The 22,085-nt window shown below is 33.9% G+C and overlaps 1 long non-coding RNA gene across 1 annotated transcript; it reads right to left on the reverse strand.

The window, feature by feature from the left end:
* Window positions 1–9,945: 9,945 nt before the first annotated feature.
* Window positions 9,946–21,524, reverse strand: LOC108513194 (uncharacterized). The gene is made up of 3 exons (XR_001880810.1): window positions 21,282–21,524; window positions 15,108–15,183; window positions 9,946–10,001 (listed from the first exon to the last, which is right to left on the reverse strand). It is a non-coding gene; the product is annotated as an uncharacterized LOC108513194 (long non-coding RNA).
* Window positions 21,525–22,085: the final 561 nt, after the last annotated feature.

Genomic DNA, 22,085 nt, shown 5'->3' on the forward strand with positions numbered 1-22,085 from the left:
CTGCCCTATTGGGATATGAACAATGATCTGAGATGCTCTTGGCTATAAAAAGCAGTAGGGAAGTTGAGTTGCTGGACTCACTACTACCTCCCTGCTACCCCACTGTGGTATTATTTCCTTGCATTCATAGGACACTAAAAACTACCACCACCACCACCAACAAAAAATCAATGAATACCTGCTATATGTTATAGAATAAATAATGTGGTATATATTTGTAGAAAACAGTGATTTTTTAAATGTCTCATAGGAAAGGGACTGATCATATTAAGTATTTGGAGAAAGAGAATACAAACAGCATATTAGAGCAAATTAGAGTGTAAATTATGGGCTTCTAATATTTGGGGGATTAATAAATTTTAAAGCAGCTCATAAGTTATAATCAAAGGTCTGACTTTAAAACCTTTCAAGCCAAATTCATTCCTCATTAAAGGAAAAAGTTTGAAATGTTTGCTATCAAATATTGACTTAACTGCTGTCAATATCAGAAATATTGATATTTAAATTCTCATAAACGTGGGCTGAAAGCATTATCAAAATCATGTCTGAACAAGCTGTAATCATAATGTAGACTAGTTTTTAAGACTGAAAAAATAAAGTAGGGATATTCTCTTCACAATTAATACCAGAAGTTCTTGTTACTAATAATCTTTCTGATACTTATAAAGAACAGTGACAATCAAACTTGATAGGCAGTAGAGTTCCTGCAACACAGTTTGGCCTAAGTTAGGCACTCAATAATTATGTGTTGGTAAATAAATGTTCAAGTAAATGAACTTAATGAAAGAACACTAAGCAAAGATTCATAAGTCTCAGCTCTACTGAAAATCCACATCATCTCTTGGAGATTTTATTTCTTCACGTGTAAAATAAGAATTATTATACTTGTGTATCTCTCAAGGCTACTATAAAAATCAGAAAAAAATATTAGATGAGAAAGCATGTTAGAACTAAGAGGAGATATAAATGAATCCTTTTGAGGCTAATAGAAAAAAGCCACATTTCTGACCACTCACAAGGAGTCAAGAGTAACTTTACTTAGTTGAAATATCAAGAAGTCCAGATGAAACTGGTGCTTGTAGAATTGAATGAATACACCTCTGGAACGTAAGCTTCACACTGATCTTTACTATAAACTGGACAAGGAGGTGACAACAGCTCCTTTATTTCTTAGATTTATTGCACTAACATAAACAGGATTGTTTCCTACATCTGGGAAAGAAGAGATTCTGCAAGAAATACATTTTGACCAAATGGTGGAATGGTCTTTGGTGTTTTTATCCAAACAAACAAAAAACCCAAAGCAATTGTGAAAGGAAACCAAAGAAAATAGCTCCTCTATTATCTTTATTTTAGGTCAAGCTATTTAGAAGCAAGTTCCTGCATTTTGGCTCAGGCCTAATGCTGTCACTCACTGAGCTTACCAGAATGGGAAAAGCTAGGGTTTGCATTCTAAACATCCACATTTGCGTTTCCTTTATATGACAAATGAAGGATCCTGACCTAGACCATAATTGCATAGTAAAAAGGATGAACTTGAGCTTGGTTAATAAAATAGGTTGATATCAGTACAGAGACTAATACAAGTACATTTATTTTAACTTTTCCAAATGTTGGAGATTCTTAAGGGAAAACTTTCAGTATCTGTTATTTTATATTGATTTTTTTTCTGGAACAAACAGAATGGGAGTATTAATAAGCTGTCTACTGAGAAGGATCCCCAAGTACAAGGAACTCGGATTTTTTCTGTAGAGTTATATGTATCCTTTCATTTGGCAGAAGAAATTAAACCCAAGGCCTGACTCACCAATTCCTATGTTAACCAGGATTACTATAAAATTCTGTTTCCTTTGAGATCCCCACAAATTCAGCACTGATCACATTTGTAGTCATGCTATACCTCAGCTCTCCTCACTACACTATGTACAATCAGAACAGCACCTGACAGGCATATGCACAATCATAGTAATTATTATTGAATGAGTAAATGAGTTTAAAAATTAATCTTAAATATTCTAAAATCCTTTTTTTCCCCCAATTTGCATTTAGACTGGGGTACATCTAACTTTTCTTTGTTACTTTTGTGGATTCTCTTTCTCATACTACTTATCTTCATGTATCTTGCATCTTGGATTTGGAAGTATATTTAACACAGGAGGTTCTTTGTCATTCTTGTTTCTGTCTTTGCATTTCTCTTCATTATGTCTACAAGTAGTTTTAAAATTATTCTTCCAAAGCTCAAAAAGCTTTCATTGTATCTATAAATATATCTTAGATTACTTTCTTCTTTTCTAATTTACCACTGCTAACACATAAGAAACCAAATGATTTTCATATATGGGTATTGTATCCGATCACAGCATTGAAATTTATTTAAGTTTTAAAAGTTTTGTGATTAAAATCTTAGGTTTATTCATGTAAGCTATCATATTTCAATAATTTATTCTTTCTTTTCTAATTTTTATTCTTCCCATTTTTATAATTATTATATTGCTGAATCTCTCCAGTACAGTATAATGTTGAACAGTCAAAACAATTTGTCTTCCTAACTTCAATGGGAATGTTGCAATATCATATGTACTGTTTGTTGTTCCATTATTGATAAAGACCCTTAATCAGGTTTAGGATTTACCTTATGTTCTTAGGTTTCTGGCTTATTTTTTTAATGACTGATTTCTGAATTTCATTAAATGTGTCTACATCTGTCTGGATAATATTCTTTTTTAACTTAATCGGTGTTCCAATACATTGCATTGGTAGTTTTTTTTTTTTTTAATTTTTGTAAACCTATTTCCTCATGAAGTATTATTACTGTTATTATTGTCATTTAATACATAACTGAAATAATTCAAAAATTATTTCTTTAGGATTTTACATCTATATTCATAACTGAGTGGGTCTACAATTTTAATTTCCTGGATTCTCTTTTACAAGCTTTGGTATCAAATTTAAAATAGTGTTAGTGAAAAAATTAGAAAGCTTTCCCTTTTCTCCTCTACTCTCTGAAACTTGCCCTGGCTAGAGTGCAGTGGCACTATCAAGGCTCACTACACCCTGGACCTCCCAGGCTCAAGTGATCCTCCCACCTCAGTCTCCCAGGTCGCTGGGACCACAGGCGTGCACCACCATGCCTGGCTAATTTCTCTATTTTTTTTGTAGAGACCAGGTTTCACCATGCTGCCCAGGCTGGGAGTCTCTATTCTTTACATGTCCTTGAGTTATTGATGTATAGTTAATTTGTTATCAAGTTTTCTTTTTATATACTTTTTTCATTTCTGATATTTTGATCACACAAAGTTGAGATGAGAAATTTGTTTTATCACAGCTTTGGACATATTTATCTCCCTTCATCATTCCCTAATCAATTAGTATGGATTTCTCTTTCTCTGTAAAATAACTACTTGCAGATTATCAATAAAGTTTTCCAATAGTCTCTGGAATATTGCATGCCTATAAATTCCATGTCTAATGAATACCACTTTTAACCCTGCTGTAAGAATTCTTGTAGGTAGTCTTACTATGTTACCTCAAACTCCTGGGCCTAAGTGGTCTGCCTCTGCTGGCCTCAGCCTCCTACAGTGCTGGGATTACAGGTGTGAACCACTGAGCCCAGCATATTCTTTGTTAAATCTTTTGTTAAATATAGTGAACCCCAAGTTTCTCTTCAAATAATCAGTATGTCAGTATGTTCAGCTCTCTTATTCTTCAATTATCCATTTTAATGTTTAACTTCCTGGTTCTCTTCAGCTCCTCACTTCTAGTTTCAGTAAACAACTTTCCCACCAGTCCTAATCAGTAGTTCACATCTGTTCCCCTAGTCACCTGCTCCTTCCTTACTCATCCCAGTCACCTGCTTTGACCTGAGTCACCCTTGGTTACCTGCTCTGACCTAAGTCACATTTAGTTACCTGTTCCTAACCATCCTTCCCACCAAACCACTCATCCCACCACTCTGGCTCATACCTCTGCCCTCTTTAAAATAGCCAGTCAGAATTAACTTAGACTGTGCAGTCCAACCCCAGCCAATAGGGGAATGACACAGCAGTAGGGGCTACCTTGGTCAGGAATAAGAACTCCTGTCCCTCCCCGTCCAGGTGTGCTCTTGCCATTGTTTCATCTGCGAGGGGCACCCTTTCTGCAGAAAGTAAAAATTGCCTTGCTGAGAAAATTAAATTTATGTTTGAGTGCCATTTCTTTAAGGCACTGCGGAACAAGCATTTTGCATTTCTAACATTTTGAAACCACCTGCCAGCATCACACTGCAACAATGAAACACTGTAACAACACAACATTAAATATTAAAATGTCTCAACATTAAAGACAAAGCAAGATAACCACTATTACTATTATGGTAACCATGATATTCCTTCATAACTTCACTCAGAAAAATCAAAATATCTGAAATATATTAGAAGAAAACTGAGTACCTCTTCTGTGAGCTATAAAAGACATACATAAACGAAAAAATATTTTCTGTCTGTTGAAAGAAAAGCTTAATGTAGTTTAATATATTTGTATAATAATATAGTAATATATAAACTAATATATAATATATTATATACTTTATATGTTTAATATATTTATATGTAACATTAATTTATATACTAATATACACATTTCACCACCAAATTGATCTAAATATAAAATAATTCCAATAAAATACTATTTTTTTTTTTTTGAGATGGAGTCTTACTCTGTCACCCAGGCTGGAGTGCAATGGCATGATCTCGGCTCACTGCAACCTCCACCTCTGGGGTTCAAGTGATTCTCCTGATTCAACCTCTTGAGTAGCTGGGATTACAGGTGCATGCCACCACACCCAGCTAATTTTTGTATTTTTAGTAGAAACATGGTTTCACCATGGTAGACAGGCTGGTCTTGAACTCTTGACCTCATGATCTGCCCACCTCAACTTCCCAAGTTACTGTGATTACAGGTGTGAACCACCACGCGAGGCCAAAAATGCTATTTTTTTGTACAAACACAATCAAATATTTCTAAATGGACCTTCCTCTATTTGTTATTAGAAATCATTTATTTATTCATTTACCCATTTACTCATTAAATATTGAGGCTCTACTGTATGTCAAGCACTGTGCTAGGCAGAGGAATCACCAATGAAGACTATATTGTATAGGTTTATTTATTTATTTATTATTTTTCTTTTGAGATGGGTCTCACTCTGTCACTCAGGCTGTAGTGTAGTGGAGTGCAGACTGGAGCTTGGCTCACCAAACAATCCTCCCACCTCAGCCTCCCAAGTAACTTGGTCTACTGTGAGTCACCATGCCCAGCTAATTTTTTTTTTTTTTTTTTTTGTATTTTGGTAGAGAGGTTTCACCAATGTTGCCCAGACTGGTCTTGAACTCCTGGACTGAAGCAATTCACTCACTTTGGCCTCCCAAAGTGCTGGGATTACAGGCGTGAGCCACCATGCCCAGCTCAATATGTATATTTAGATCTCATTTTTATGAAACATATATTCATACACAAACAGAAGATACACCAAATTGTTAGAAGTAGTTACCTCAGGGTCCTAGGAATTTTGGTAACACTTTTCTCAGTTTTGCTTATCTTTTTTTTGTTATCCTGAGAAAAATTACTTGTGTAATTTTTGTTAAAGAAAATACTTTTTTGTATATGAATGAGATACATTATTTTAGAAATGCTAGAGATAAGACATAAAAAATCAATTTGCATCTACATATTTGCATTGTCCATGAGGTTTAAGGCAAATATTCCTATCTTAATTTCTGCTACAAATATATTCTTGAAGAAGAGAACACAAATGCTCATGCTTAATAAGCATAATACGAAATGTAGCTCTACCATCTGTTCATTTGCACTATATTATTTTAATCATTTTTTCTGACTTATCAATCAATATATTAAGAAACTGAATGTGTATGTGTGTGCGTGTATGTGTATATGTGTGTGTGTATAAAATGGACCAAATATAGGTTTTATTTCTTAGACTTGCAATACATATATATTAAATTGTGAAAAACCCTACTAGTCTGTTTTAATATGTAATAACAGTTCTCTGCCACAATAATATATTTTTCTATCTTGGCTTTACTTTCTGATGCTTAATTCCATAAAGGCTTTAATTCTATCACCAATAAATTTAATTTAGGCCAAGTATTTGTATTGTTCTCTTTTGCCAGATAAGAAAATAAAAGCTGAAAATTTTATTCAACTTTCCCACGACTACAAAACCTGTAAGTGTTAGAGATGAGATTTGGACTAAAGCATTCTGATTTCAGAATTAATTTTCTTAACCACCTCCTACTTTTAAGTTCCTGCATCATAATAGATATGTAATATGTTAACTGCTAACTGGTTATGCTTGTCACATTACACAAAGGGGAAAGCTATTTCCCACATGGTCTACAGTCATATTCAGGATGACCCAGAGACCAAAAATAAATATTTTAAGTAATTCAAGTTAGAATAAAAGGGAAGGAAGAAAGACATAAAGTGAGAAGGTCAATCAGATTAATACTGGAAAGGTTTTTGGTTAAAGGGGAAAGAATGTCATTTGAAGAAAAAATTAGTCATGATGTAGATGGGAAATTGACTTGGAAACAAATCACAGTTCTGAAATGATAATTCTTTGAGATTGTTGTGAAGTTTTCTCTACTTAAATTCTATATTTTCTGTGTAAAATGCTTGTATTTATAAATCAAAACTTATTTTGTGAGTTAAAACCACTCTATTGAAAATAAAAAATTATTGGCTTTCCAATAGTCAAAGAGAACTTAATAGTGAACTCTAAACTCTTCAAGTATAATTTCTATTTCTCTTTCCTATTTTGATTCAATTGTAATGCTACTCTTCTTATTAAGTTTTTGTTGTTCTTGTTATTTTGCTTAATTTAATGAAGTTCTTCCCTCTAATTATAGGTGTATATTTTGTGCAAGTTTTTAAAAATTAATTTTTAAATCACATAGCAGGTCAAGTATTAGAAGCAATTTCCATTTGATTTTAGTTGAATATAATCTGGGATATTTTTGCTAGTTGGTTTATTATTCAGATAGTTTTGATGAATAAAATACAAACTACTTTATTCTGAAATAAAATCAATGATGAAAATGTTTTAGTGGCTCATTAAATAATTATGACTTAAAAAAAGAAATAGTGTATCAAACAGCATTTGGAGGCAATAGAAATTAAAATAAATTTACAAAGAGAAAATGATTCAACATGTTTGCCATTTGTATTTCCCTTCATCTAATTTGCATAATATTCCATTCTCTGTAGTCATTCAGTAGTCAAAACTCACTGTTAGGTAATAATTGAAAAAGCAACCAAGATTTAGTGTTTATGCCGATCTCATTAGCATTAAATCTTGAGCAAACAGACCTGATGTGCAATGGAAAATTTCTCAACTAGAATTTCAAGATTTTCATAATGCATTTTGTTTTCAAATTCCTGTCCTGCTTTCAAACAGGTTACATAGAGGCACATGATTTTTCTGCGTAGTGTTTTTTACTTCTTAACTTTTGAAATATGTAAAAGTTCCAGTTTTAGTTGATTATCAAGGCTTTCTTCTTTTTCAGAAGTCAGATTTGTTCTTTCTTTGTGTGTGTGCGTATGCAAGCCTGCCTTAATAATCTACAAGAATTTTTAGTTATGGAAGATTGAATTTTAGTTATTGGTAGGAAGGTAGAAGGTATAAAATATAGAGCTCCATGTCCTTAATTTTAATTTATTAATAATTTGGGTTATGTTACACATAACATGGATAAATGCTTTTCTCCTCAGAAATCAAGATTTTATTTAATCGATATTTATTTAGTTTTATGATCCATGTCTACAAATCCCACAGATATCAGCTATTAATTCTAACATTTGGAAGGGCTTTTGTTTTTTGTGGGATTTGTTTGGAAGCAGGCAAGCAATTATAAAGATGGAAACCCTAGTCACAAAAAACTTGAAAACATACATTTTTTTTTCCTTACCATCCATCTGGCTCAGAACTTGAGTTTTTAAAAGATGTTTTCCTGCCCACGAGTTGATATTAGAGTCTGATAATAATACTCTAGTTTCCTTATGAAGGCTTAATTTGTTTTCCTGTGAACCCTTTTAGAAGAAACTGTATTCTTTTTGGTCACATTTGTGAAAGAGGGAAACATGCATATGGTCACCAAGTCCTCAAAATATCTTTCCATTGGATATGAAGGCAGAAGATAGTTTCTTAGTTCCTTGAAGGATGACACAGAAGGATGACACTGGTTTTCAGTGAGAGGTAAAAGAGGTAAACTGTGTGTAGCTCTTATCAGTGAAGGATATTGAATAAGAAATATTGTATACCCGTGTTAGTCACTAACAGACATAAGGTTTCTATGAGGAAGCCAGTCACTTGCTCTACAAAACACCTAGTAATTGTATTTCACCATGTGTTTCCAGATGCCAAGCAACTGTTGCTTATTTTGTTATAGATTTACTCCCTGCCAGTTTATTGTGTTTCAAACAATAGATGATGCAGACCATGGGAACTTCAGTTAAAATGTATTCCCTAAACATGTCCGGATGTCACACATAGATTTTTGGTGGGAAAACAAGGTAGATAAAGCAGTATCATTGACCATGACAAATAATATTTAAAGGTACTGAATTAGTATGAGGAAGTTTATGCTAAATTAAGATGTTTGGTTAGGGAAGGAAATGCTATCTATTTGAACATGGAAAGAAAAAATAATTTCTTCTGTCTGGAGATTTAATAGACAAAATGCTCAGGTTTGCCAGGTGTTTGTCAGAGTTAAATTGTTTTTTCATTAAGTTTTCATCCTTCTATTCTAATCATGTTCATTAATTTCGTTTCATTCTAAGGAGTAAGACTTTTTTTTAATGTCCACATCCCTTTTGTATTACAAGAGGTGGTAAATGTATTTTTCCACCAGACTATTTCTCAAAGGAGCACCAAAGTAAATTTTATTCCAGTCTTATCAAATCATAAAAAACATGAAGACCTTTTAAAGGAGGGCTATCATTTTATAATTTATTAAGAGTAGAAGCATATCATATAGTTCTTTAATTTCTTTACTGTGACAGAAAAAACACTGGTCAGGTGTATATGGCTAATGTTAACACNTACTGTGACAGAAAAAACACTGGTCAGGTGTATATGGCTAATGTTAACACAAGAAATTAAAATTCTTACTAACATCTGAGAAAAGTAAATGATTTTATGTCAGATTAAATTAAGGTTTCTGCATTAAAGGTGATTAAAATAAACATTTCAGAATTTATCCATATAAGTAAAATTTCCAGGAGATAACATTTAGCTTTAAGAGTAACTAGTGCTGTTTAAAATGACCTCTGCTTAGTTTTTATATTCTTGTTGCCTGAAATTTTTATGTAATATAAAACCATACTCACCTTTCATTAGATACTTTATATCAGTATACTCTGCATACTCAAAATAAATGCAAGCCAGCTGAGCTAATTCACAGGGTTATTTCACTGAATGTCAGGAAAACAGCTACCTAATCTGCTGGGATTTGGTTCATAGCCAAAGGAAGGCAACAACTTCTCTAGTCTGACTGAATCTGCTACACCACAACCAATTTCTTTAGCATTGAGAAACACAGCATGTCTCTACAGCTTGCCAAGGGCTAGATATTGTAGGTCATACTTGAGCCAAATAACATTTCTCATGTGACCCAGTGTATTCATTTAAGTATGTCTAACTAGAGTGCATTTCAATTACATAGTGAATTTAAACATGTGGCCTACCTTTAAAAGATGCTGTAACTTTAATTGAAAAGCCTTTTAGTGGTTATTCGGTTCAAAATTTTCTTATAATTTTTTAAAAGAAAAGGCTAAAATACTAAAATCTACATTTTAAATGTTAGACTATTAGGATATGGGGATGCATGGATGAGTGGATGGATAAATAAATGGATGGAGTCAATTGTGTATTTATAAAACAAATCTTACCTTTTGCAGTGATTCATTTGTTTTCCTCAATAGTTTGACGAATTTAAACTTCTTAACTATATGGGAATGAGGCAAAGCAGAAGATTTTAAGCTGAAGAATTAAAATTCACTGTTCTATTAAAGAACTTCAAAAAAAGATAAAATATCTCTGATAATTATAAAATAATGAACACAATTGTGGCTTACTTGTCTAAAAAGTCAAGTTTTATTTGAATTTTCAGGAACCTAGATATAAATAAGCCCGTGAGAAATACAAGATGCCTATCTGAGGAGGAAGCACCTGCTTTTATTTAATATCTAACTTGTATTTATAAAGTGGAAAAGAGGAGGTGATATGAACTATTGGAAAGTTCTTATGATGGGCTAGGGAGTTTATTAATACAATTTTATTTGATGTACCCTAAAAATGTATGAGATAGAGTTATCACCTCTACGGTTTTGGAAATCTTAAATAGCTATGACTATAGCTATTACGAAGTTAAGAAATAAGGAGCTTTCTCACGCCATGCAGAATTCCTTTTGTTACTGTTATTGTCAAGTTAATATAAGCTTTCTCAATATGATTGATTGAATCAATGGCTTCTGAAAACTTAGATTTTATAGATCTGTGGAAATAATTCAAGCAAGTAATCAAAAAATATTTTGGAAACTGACTTAATATTGCCAATTTTATTGGCAAAGTTAAGCCATTTTAAAATTGTATCTATTATCACAATTCTATTTTAAAATGTAAAAAATATAAAAGACTAAAACCTCAGAATGATAGACAGACTGTAAACTAATAAATGTAGCTTTAAAAAATCAACTGGATTGTCCGATGCAGTCTGATTTCAAACTGGACGGGTAAAACCTGTCCTAGTCCTCAAATTGGCATCAGGAAAACACTGATTTAGACTATCTCTTAGGAAAAAAAAATTGTAACGTCTAACATTCTAATCACTTTATTTTATAAGGAGAAAAGACCAGGTTATTCTACATCTCCAAAACTGATTTTAATAATCTTGACCTTGAGCTGCTTAAAAGTAGTTTTTCAACATTCAAGAAGAAAATAAAAGCTCTTCCTGGACTGAGTAGGGGCTAGAGAGAGTCAAAGAAAATGTAGTGTGCATGTCAACCAGTGTTGCAAAGAGCAGAGGCCTGGAAGAAGCACAGGCTCTACACAGATGACATTGAGTGAGGAGATCATGGCAGAGACACAGACACTGGTGCCCAACAGCCAAGTTCAGGTGCAATAGCCACTCCTTGGACAGAGGCTAACCTAGACCAATAGATGGCACAAAGACCAGAGTCCTCTCTCAATGCCAGCATTATATATACATGACCACAGACATTAGATAACCCCAGGAGAAGACCAGGAACACATAAGGAGAACCCCCAGAGGATGACATTTTGCCCTAGAAGTATCTTAAGATACTCAGAGTAACCTTAGAGGTAAACTGTTCAATTACAGAAATACAAAGTTATAGTTTAGTATATCTAAGGTGGGTTAACATTTTTAAACCACCCACAAATATTTGAGTTAAATCTATTATTAGAAAGGACAATTGGAACTTGATATCTTGCTTTTCCTATTCTGAAGAAATATTTATGGTGAGATCAGTAAATAGCATAACTGTTTGGCTGAAAGTTAAAAGAGACTCAAAGAGAATTAGCTAATTATTCAGGTCACTTATTTTAGTCCCTTAGAGACATTAAGCAATAGTACCACCTAATTTTAGTATATTTTCTCTGTCTTAAGAACATTTAGGAAGAAAACAGTAGTTTCAATTTTTTATAGGTTCTATTCAGAGAGGCATTAAAATCCTTAACCTATTTCTCACCGGAAGGAGAAAGGAAAAAAGAAAATTAAGTGCTGTTTGTTCATCCTTTGTAGTTCAGAATAAAGTATTGGTTATTTTTTAAATTCTACTTTATCGTTTCTCTTGCCTGATTTTTCTTCTGCCTTGGAACAAAGGAGGCTCCTTAAAAAGATGTTGTCAATCTGAGCAAAATCTGGGTTAAGATAAATTGAATGTTGATCCTTAGTTTAGTTTTGAATTGGCAAGTTTTAAAACAGAGCAATTCCAAGCAAAAGAAGTGTTTCCAAATGGTAAATTTTTTTTCTTCGTAATAAAAGGGCCCTGAATGTTGTATTAGTTTGTTTTCAAGCCGCTAATAAGTTGTACCCAAGACTGAGTAATTTACAAAAGAAAGAGGTTTAATGGGCTCCCAGTTCCACGTGGATGGGGAGGCCTCACGATCATGATGGAAGGTGAAAGGCACGTTTCACATGGCAGCAGACAAAAGAAGAGAACTTGTGCAGGGAAACTCCCCTTTATAAAACCATCAGATCTCATGAGACTTATTCACTGTCACAAGACCAGCACAGGAAAGACCTGCCCCCATGATTCAATTACCTTCCACTGGGTCCCTCCCACAACATGTGGGAATCATGGGAGCTACAATTCAAGATGAGATCTGGGTGGGGACACAGCCAAATAATATAATATGTTTAATCTCTAACTTATCTTTTTCCCTCCCCTGAAATTCTTTGCCTACTTCAAGGCAAACACTGATACACTGCACTACATGGTTGTGTAAGAAAAAGAGTATGGGCTCTCAAGTCACAGAATTCTAAGGTAAAATCATCTGTCTATTGGCTAAGCATAGCAAATAAAATACTTAGCCTTCTGGACCTGATTTTAAACATTTATTCTCAACATTATGATTGACAGCCCTTCATTCTGCCCCAGAGTTCCATCTACAAGATGGAAAAGCAAAAACAAACCCAATCCATAGTGTTTACAATTCTTGGCCAGCAAATTCTGTGTATTAGTTAGATATTGCTGCATAACAAATCATTTCAAAACTTAGTGGCTTAGGACAGCAACCCTTTACTATAGTTCACAAATCATGGGAAAGCTGAGTGGTTCTTTAGGTCTTGGCTGGGCTCCCTCATGTGTCTGTCATCAGCTGAGTATTGACTATGAGCCAGCTTTGCTGATCTTGGATGCTTTATCCAATGTACTTCTGTATCTGATGTGTTTATGACTTTGCTTAGGACAGCTGAGGTGACTTGGCTCTGATCCATCTGCTCTCTCATTCTCCATTAGGTTAGCCTGGGCTTGTTTATAGGAAAGAGGCAGAGATTCCAAGAGACAAGAAGAGAGTGACATTTCTGCTACATTCTATTAGTCAAAGCAAGTTACAGGGCCAGCTGGGGAGAAGCTGTAAAGTTACATTTCAGAAGACATGGATATAAGAAAGGGTAGAGAATTGTGACCATTTTTATCATCAACTATAGCATGTGTTTAATGTTTGGGAGAGAGGGGCAAGACATTACTGGTGCGAATACTATTAGCCAGTGTGCACTGAATATTTATTATATACTAGGTATATGTGATTATGTTTCAAAAATTATATGAAGTAAGGTTTTATTACTCCTATTTTATTAATAGGGAAACTAAGGCAATATGAGATGATATTTGTGTTGGACAAAAAATAACCTTAGCTTGTTATGAGTCCTAAGAACCAATTGTTAGAAAAAACAGAAAGAGGTGTCTCCCCTAGATTTTGATTCTAATACCCAAAATAGAAATGCTATCACCTATTTTTGTCTCTCAAATAACTGTTTTTGTTTTAATAGACTATTATAATATTGATCAGTGATATTCATACCTAAATGTCTTCTTATCTACATAACTGCTGCAGCGAATTACTACCAGTGTACTTACTATCTTTCATCTATTTTACCAGAACTTTTTGAGTGAGGTTGAACAACGGTACCATTTACCAGCACCTATTTTTGTTTTTGTGCAAAGCATGGTTACATCAAATATATATTTTTAACAGCTCTTATACTGATTAACTCCCTTAGCTGCAACCAGTTCATATGCCAGAGGAATGAAAGAAGAAAGGAGAAAGCACAAAATTACTGAAAGTTGAGTGGGTGATATGTTAAGATAAGAATGCTGTAAACTCGCTTAATCATAAAATATAGATGGTACCATGAAAACAATTTATCACTGTGTTATTTAGTAAGAACAAGATTAATTTTTTAGCAGTTTACCTAGTTTGTCTTAAAATTCCATTGTTTGGGAAGCATGATTAATTTTACCCTAGGGTTCATGGAAACTAAGAATTAGAGAGATTGAGTGAAAATATCTTTAATTATAAGTCAGAAGACGGTTCTGAACCTGATTCTCCATTACAAGCCAAGTGATTTTTTTACAAGCTAATTAATCTTTGGGAGTCTCATTTTCCTCATTTATAGTATTGAAATAATGCTACCTTCTCTCCCATCCTAACTGTATTTTTGCAAAATTTAAAGTTGATAATGTGAGGACAGGGTTTTGTAAACTGAAAAGAACTAAACAGCTATAAAGCATGGCTGATGTAACAATTCGGCATACATAAAGTTACTCCTGCTGCACTTGCCTCCATTATGAAAGTTTGAGGATTCCTTCTTCAAATGTGCACTCCAGCTTGTTACTAATTTAGACAGTGTTTTATTGTGTACATGGTAATAATATAGAGGAACAGATCAAAACATCTATATTATTAGAAGTTAATAAAATAGAGCCTCCATTTTGTGGGTCTGTGCTACAGAAATGGAACAGTTATGAATCACAAATATGTGTGTGTGTATACACACACATAATTTTTCTCTTCTTTTGTAACAATTTGCCAAAGGGGAATCACGGCAGAATTTATGACCTTCTAAGGAAGGTAGAATATCAGCAATTTGATAAAAGCAGAAAATGTAGCATGTGATAAATCTGAAAGGAAAAATCATGCCCAGAGAGTCATCTAAAGTTTCAGGGGTCTTGCTTGGTAGAAGGGAATGTAAGTTTTAGCTAAGAAAAAGTAATCCGTCATTGATGATAATATCAATAGTAGCTGTTGTGTATGGAGCGTGTCCTCTCTATTACCTCTTTATATGTACTGTCCTGTTTTTTCTTAACAATATCAGTATGGAGTATTGTACTCCCTCTACAAATAAAAACACAGACTTATAGAGGTTATATAATCTGACCAATGCCACACAGCTATTCAGTGAAAGGTGAAATCCTGTCCTTAGATTCAAAGCATATTGAGAAAATATCTATCTTATATCTCCTTTGCTAATTTTATTTCCTTTACTAATTCAGTCTGATGTTATAATACATAGAGTTATTACATACCTTATATCTGTATAGTGCTTTTCAACTACATCGTTCAGTGAGAACAAAATTCTTCCTCCCATTTGGAGAAGTTTGCCTATGAAGAAAATTAAACGTTTTCAAGTGTTGAGGCTGTTCCTTATCCCCACTAAGTTTGCATATAATCAGTAATAACATCAAAGATTTACTAGAGTGTCTATTCAGTGCCTTCACTAGGCACTATAGAGAAAAGAAAATGAATAATATTAATTACTCATTCTGGAGGAACTATGGCTTTCTTGGCAAGAACACGTACACACAAATAATATCAGTGCAAGGCAATGTTTACTAAAAGTCGAAAAGAGAAAGGAAATTTCCAATGAGAGGTCAGAAAAAAGAAGCAAGTAGGGAAAGAAAGGATTCTTTATAAAGGCTTGGCTATTTCAGTAGCATTACAGCTGACAGTTTCTGGATGAAGATGGAGGGAAATTATTCCTGGAAAAAAAAATGTAACATGGATTATAGAGACAATAAATGGTGGAGCATCTTCATTTTTCAGGTGGAGGAGTAGCAAGCAATAAAGTTGAAGAAGTAGTAGAGGTTTTTAAAGGCTGTGATAAGAAATTTTGATTGTATTAGTGTACAATGATAGAGACTGAATGAGAATCTAAAAAGAATAAAACTGTGCTTTAAAAGAACTCATCTGTTGGTATGCATGGAGGAGAAAAGACTGGTTACGAGAGGCCTAAGAAATACATTTTTTTGAGGGATCAAACAGACATTGAACATTTAGGATTTGCCTCTCAGCATAATTGGAGCTGATTAATATGGATTTGGAAGTTACACACGGAATTGACTTTTTGAAGTCTTGGAAGAAAATAACGAAGAAAATAAAAGGAAATAAACAAAGATGAAACAGGAAACTATTTGAAATGCTTGCATTTGGGATGTGAGAAGAAAAAGTAGAGGCCATGAAGGAAAAGAGAAGAACAGATTTTTAAAAAAATTCAAAGCACAGGATTCTACATTCTAATGGCTAATGTGAAAGATTGTATTAATTGTTGTAAAGTCCAATAGAAGTGCCATAAAAATAAGACTAGAAACTGGATTCTACCTTTAGGATTGGTAATCTCTGAGGGGATATTTTCAGTGCAGCATCAGAGCCAATTTTACTTATAAAAGGATGGACAGAGAGAAGATAAAAGGACTTTATATAAAGAGAGCCAATCCAGGTAATTTGATTCACTAATTCGACATTTTTGGAAGGCTGAAAGACTGGGCACAAGTTGCACTTTGCTGAAATCAAATGAATAATTTCCAAGACTTCTTTCCTTTAAGCCACATACGTGTAGGCAAAGAGTTCAAGTCTGACTTAGAGAATCAGATTTGAAATAATAAAAATGCTTATCCTGTGAAACTTTAGACACAAACTTGTGGTCTTTCATTGTAGGAACAAAAGAAAAAAGAAACCAAAAGAGTTCTGAAAATTGCCCTTTTTAATGCTGTTCCACAGAAAGGAAACAAAGAGTAAGCCAGTTTTCCAAAGTAGAAATAAAGGTGGAAGGAAACTTGCCTGGTAGGCGTGGCTGTCGCAGAAAGTCCAACATAAGTATGGTAGGAGTTACTGGGGTAAAAGAAAAAGACTACAACTTAGTGTTTATTATAGACTATAAGTATAGCATTTATTTTTAAAAAAACAAAAAGCATTTGTAAAGAATTAATCTTTGCTCATTTGAAGTGCAAAGACCAGGGGAAATTATAGAAAATTGGGGAAATTGCAGGCAGCTGCCATTTGTGGTCTTTAGCTGACATTGCTGACCCTCTATAAAGGAGTACCCAAATGTAAACTAGGAGAAGCAGCTTGCCAATGTTTCTTGTCCTTTTAAAGACATCAGAGGTAGGCTGTGTGTACTATGGCTTAAGTCTCTAAAATAGACTGTGAAGTATCCGAGAAATTCACAGTGTAAAACAAACAGTTAAGTGAAGCATCAAAAAAAAAAAAAAAAAAAAAGCACCAAAGTGGTATTCCCTTCATGGCCTGAAGATTGGAACCAAGTATCTGCTTGTTACAAGTGCCACACCCTACCTGCATGTGACTCTTCACCTGTTTATGCTTCTCAGTCACACAAAATCACACCGATTGAAAACACACACACACACACACACACACACACACTTTTCTAAGTAAAAAGTTTCCTTGGTGGTCAAATAGATAATGTGAATAAAGAAATGAAATTATTATTCTTGGTGAAAGCATTCATTTTCCTGCCAGCTGAGTCATATTTCTTTGTGTCATAAGTACATTATAGAAAACCTAAATCACACTGACTTAAATATAAATCAAATCTATTCATTAGCAATTTAAAAGTCCAGGTACATATATTTAATTCCAGGTGAGCTTTTATCCAGTGGCTTGAATAGTAGGCCCCATTCATTTCCATCTCTCTCCTCTGCCTTTTGTGGTAATGATTTTTATCCTTAGGCTTCAAAATTGGTCTCATTAGCAGTTTTAGGTTCTCTTCGTAGGGCGGGTAGCATTGCTTCTGACGGTCCTGACTTCACCTCCTCAGACATGCCTCTCAGGGGAAAAAATGGAGCCATTTTCCACTGACGGGCCTCACAAAATGTCCTCACATCTCATCGATTCTGATGGAATTATTTATCAAAGGTTGGGATATGCCAATGGCTTAACCGGGATCACTGGAATAGAGAATGGAGTAGATAGTGAAATCAATTTCACCACCATCACTTATCACGAAAATAGAAAAGAGTGATTCCCCAGAGAACCACTGTAGTGTTATTTTACTTCCCTTTCTTTCAAACAAAAATAAATGAAAGAGAGGGCATGAAATAATACTATGTGACAAAAACAACTGGTGCTTGCTACAATCTCTCTTAGATTATTTAGTTGAGAGATGGTCAACATAAGAGTTTGTCCCCGACCAGAGACAACTAGTTGCTTAATCATATTATACAAAGTAGAGATGAGAGCAAATTTCAGGCTCACTTAATCTGTCACTCAAATATTAATAGTGAATCAGAAGAAAAGAAGAGAGTTTGGAAGACAGAGTACTGTTTTCCTGGCATTCACCTAAAGAGAAAGTTCATACCAGCCAAAATAATGCTCTAGTAGGTTTATCTCCCAAGCCAGATACCTTTTTTTCTGATTCTGTATGCTCGTCAGTACATCCCCATCAGAATACAGTATTTAGTATTAAATACTGTATTGGTTATTAAATTAATTGTCATGAAAAAGTCAGTATCTGGAAAGGGTGACTGCTGGCCTAGGTTTTCACCTGGCCTAATCAAACTTTTATAATCAATACATAAACAGAAAGTATTACTGAATATGTGCTATGACTTGGCTGCCCATCTGATTTTAAGATCTATATTGTTGAGAGGCTGGCGTATGTGGAGCTCAGATGAAAGAAAAAACATGAAGCCTTTTCTGACTTTTAATCTGCATGCAGCACTACTGCAAGAAATTTTCTACCTGGACAGTAAGAAGTATGCTGAAAATTTTAGGAAATAGAAGAGCTTATATTTCTAACCAAAACTTTCTCAGCGACTTATGAATTCAGCAAAGATTCATGAAGAAGAAAAGATATTTGATAAGTGATGGTAACACCATTCCAAAGTAAAATTAATCTTTAAATATTGATTTTAATTTTAAATAATGCTGTAGGGAAATTGGGGAGGACAACTAATCTCTCTACCATTATATTAACCTGAGCAGAATACTCATTTTGAAAACTCAGTCTCATAAATACTGATTCTTATAAATCATGGGTTCTAGATTTCCTGGAGGCATACAGAGTTGTTTTATGTCTTCAGTGGTTGAAAAAATTAGTCCTAATTCTAATACCTGTTACCATCCTTTGATGATGATATAGTAACAGAAATAGCTTTCTGATCTATGTAGAAAATTTAACTATATATATAATTCAAATGAGTAATATTTAATGATAAAAATAGAACAGCACTAATATTCCAAAGTGATTTTTTAAAACCTTAAATAAAGTTAATTTTAGCACTTATTGTTTCCAACTTAGATAATATTTAATTTGATACTAGTGGGAAGCAAGAGAGGCTTGGCTATATTTTGATGAGGCCTTTGCAGAAAAGACCTTGAAAAAAACCTTTTTTCTATTACAATTAAAAAGAAAGGCTTGTATGTAACTGGCAAGATTTCCATGTTTTAAAAACAGTGTTGTCGTTTTTTTTCTTTATAACAGTTACTTATCAACCATAGTGGCCTTTGTTTTTAACTCCGCCTATGCCATATCCTTCAAGGGCATGCTTCACTTTCAAATTAGTTTTAGAATCATATTCTACTTGCATACACATGTTTATAACAGCACAACTTTCAACTGCAGAAAGATGAAACCAAACCAAATGTCCATCAATCAACAAGTGGATAAAGAAAATGTGATATATTTATGCCATGGCATACTACTCAGCCATAAAAAGGAACAAGATAATGGCATTTGCAGTAACCTGAATGGGACTGGAGACCATAATTCTGAGTGAAGTAACTCAGGAATGGAAAACCAAACATCAAATATGTTCTCACTCATATGTGGGAGCTAAGTTATGAGGATGCAAAATGATACTGGACTTTGAGGACTCAGGGGAAAGGATGGGGGTTGGTGAGGGGTAAAAGACTACACATTGGGTACAGCGTACACTGCTCAGGTGATGAGTGCACCAAAATCTCAGAAATCATCACTACACTTATTCCTGTAACCAAACACCACCTATTCCAAAAACCTATTGAAGTAAAATTAATTAATTAATAAAATTTAGAGTCATATTCAAGTATGTCCTTATTTTCTCACTCTTTATAAATAATGAAATCATATGGAATCTCATTTATACTCTGTATTTTCCTAGTTCCCATCATCAAATTTTTGGTTCTTTCAAAATAAAATTTTATTCCACTTATGACCGGCAAATCCTCTTTAGTCTGAAGATTTAATAAAAATTAGGGAATAAGATTTGGATTATAGTAGAAATTTTAAATCTTACATCTTATATTTATATTGATATATATGTAGGTATACATATATGTATGTGTATATATAGAGAGATAGAGAAAGAGAGATTTTATCTTCATAATCAAAAGGTATAATAGTTTTCCAATATAACTAAATCCTAACATGAAATGAACAATAAGTTTAAAGTAAGGACACACTTACTTAAAAACTCACCATTCTCAAAAGAATATTCCTGAAAGAATATTCTGAGCCACACTCCCCAATCCCCTCTCCAGAGACAGAGTCTTGCTTTTGATCTCTCGCTCAGGCTGGAGCGCAGTGGCGCGATCCAGACTCACTGCAACCTCCACCTCCCAGGCTCAAGCAATACTCATGCCTCAGCCTCCCGAATCGCTGAATTACAGGTATGTGCCACTGCGTCTGGCCAAATATTTTATTTTTAGTAAAGATGGGGTTTCACCATGTTGACCAGGCCTGTCTTGAACTCCTGACCTCAAGTGACCTACCCGCCTAGGCTTCCCAACTAAAAGAATATTCATAAAAAACAATATTCTGTCACAAGATCTCTCAAGATTTTTCTAATTTGTATTCCCTGATGAAAAGATCTGTATTTTCCTAATGAGTAATGATGTTGAACATCTTTTTATCCGTATACGTTTTGGGGAGGAAATGTCAATTCAAATTCTTTGTCAATTGTTAATTGGGTTGTATTTTTATTATTGTATGAGGTCTTTGTATATTCTGGATACCAGTCTCTTATCAGATATATGGTTTACCATAATTGTTTCCCATTCTGGGTGTTGTCTTTTCATCTTCTTTTTATATTTTTTAAGAGCATGCTGTAGATAGAATTTTTTTGGTTGCCTCATACATTCAAAAATCTGAATAGTACAATTAACTATAAATAAATTCAATCTTCTCATTCAAGGAGTTGCAAATAAAGTTTAAATAGAAACTTCAAATTCCTCTGGGTTTACATTTTTAAAGACACTCTTAGATTTACTGAGAGAGCATATCAAAAACCAGATCTAAAATGTTAAAGCATAAATTTTAATTATTGGATCTACTATTCTGACCCTTGAAACCCAGTTCTGCAGGACAGAACAGCTATTTCACTCCAACCTACAGCTAAAACATGAAGTAAAACAGATAGATACACACTAAATCTTGCATTAAGTACTGAAAGAATCATTACAATAATTTAGGGTAGAAAAATTACCTGTGTCACTATCTTGCATAATTCCACTCCTTCCTTCAAAAGAAGCAATTCAATGGCTTAGCTCTTTCCACAAGGTTTAAAATGCATTGCAGTCCACTTCTGTCCGCAATTCCTTCTTCCACAAAAATGTGAAACTAACGATTTCCATGATGGCTGCTGGCCAGGCACAGGGGCTCTGTGGGCTGTCCCTGGACCCCAGGAGCTGAGGAAAACAAAGAGGATTTCCAGCCATTGTCCTCTGTAGCGCTGAGCATCACCACCACCACTGTTAATTTCTTGATGGTATCATTTGCAGGACGAAAGTTCTTAATCTTGATGTAACCCAATTTATCTATTAGTTCTTCTGTCACTTGTACCTTCATTTCATATCTAAGAAACCATTGCCTAATCCAAGTAAATGAAAATGTACTCCTAAATTTTCTTCTAAGAATTGTGTAGTTTTATCTTTATATTTTGGTCTGTGATTGATTTTGAGTTATTTTTGTGTGTGTGTTGTTTAAGGAAAGAGTCTAACTTCATTCTTTGGCATGCGGATATTCAGTTGTTTCCAGCATCATTTGTTAGTAAGACTGTTCTTCCCCTGATGAATTGTCTGACGTCCTTGTCAAAAATGAATTAATTATAAATGTAAGAGTTTGTCTCCAGACTCTAATTATACTCCATTGACCTATAAGTCTATCTTTATGCTAGTATATGTTGCCTTGATTACTGCAGCTGTGTATGGGAAAAAGTTTTAAAATCAGGAAGTGTGAGTTCTCCAACCTTGTTTTTTTCAAGAATTTTTTTTTTTTTTTTTTTTTTTTT

Source organism: Rhinopithecus bieti, unplaced genomic scaffold, assembly GCF_001698545.2.
Source record: "Rhinopithecus bieti isolate Rb0 unplaced genomic scaffold, ASM169854v2 scaffold_30957, whole genome shotgun sequence".
Taxonomy (NCBI): domain Eukaryota; kingdom Metazoa; phylum Chordata; class Mammalia; order Primates; family Cercopithecidae; genus Rhinopithecus; species Rhinopithecus bieti.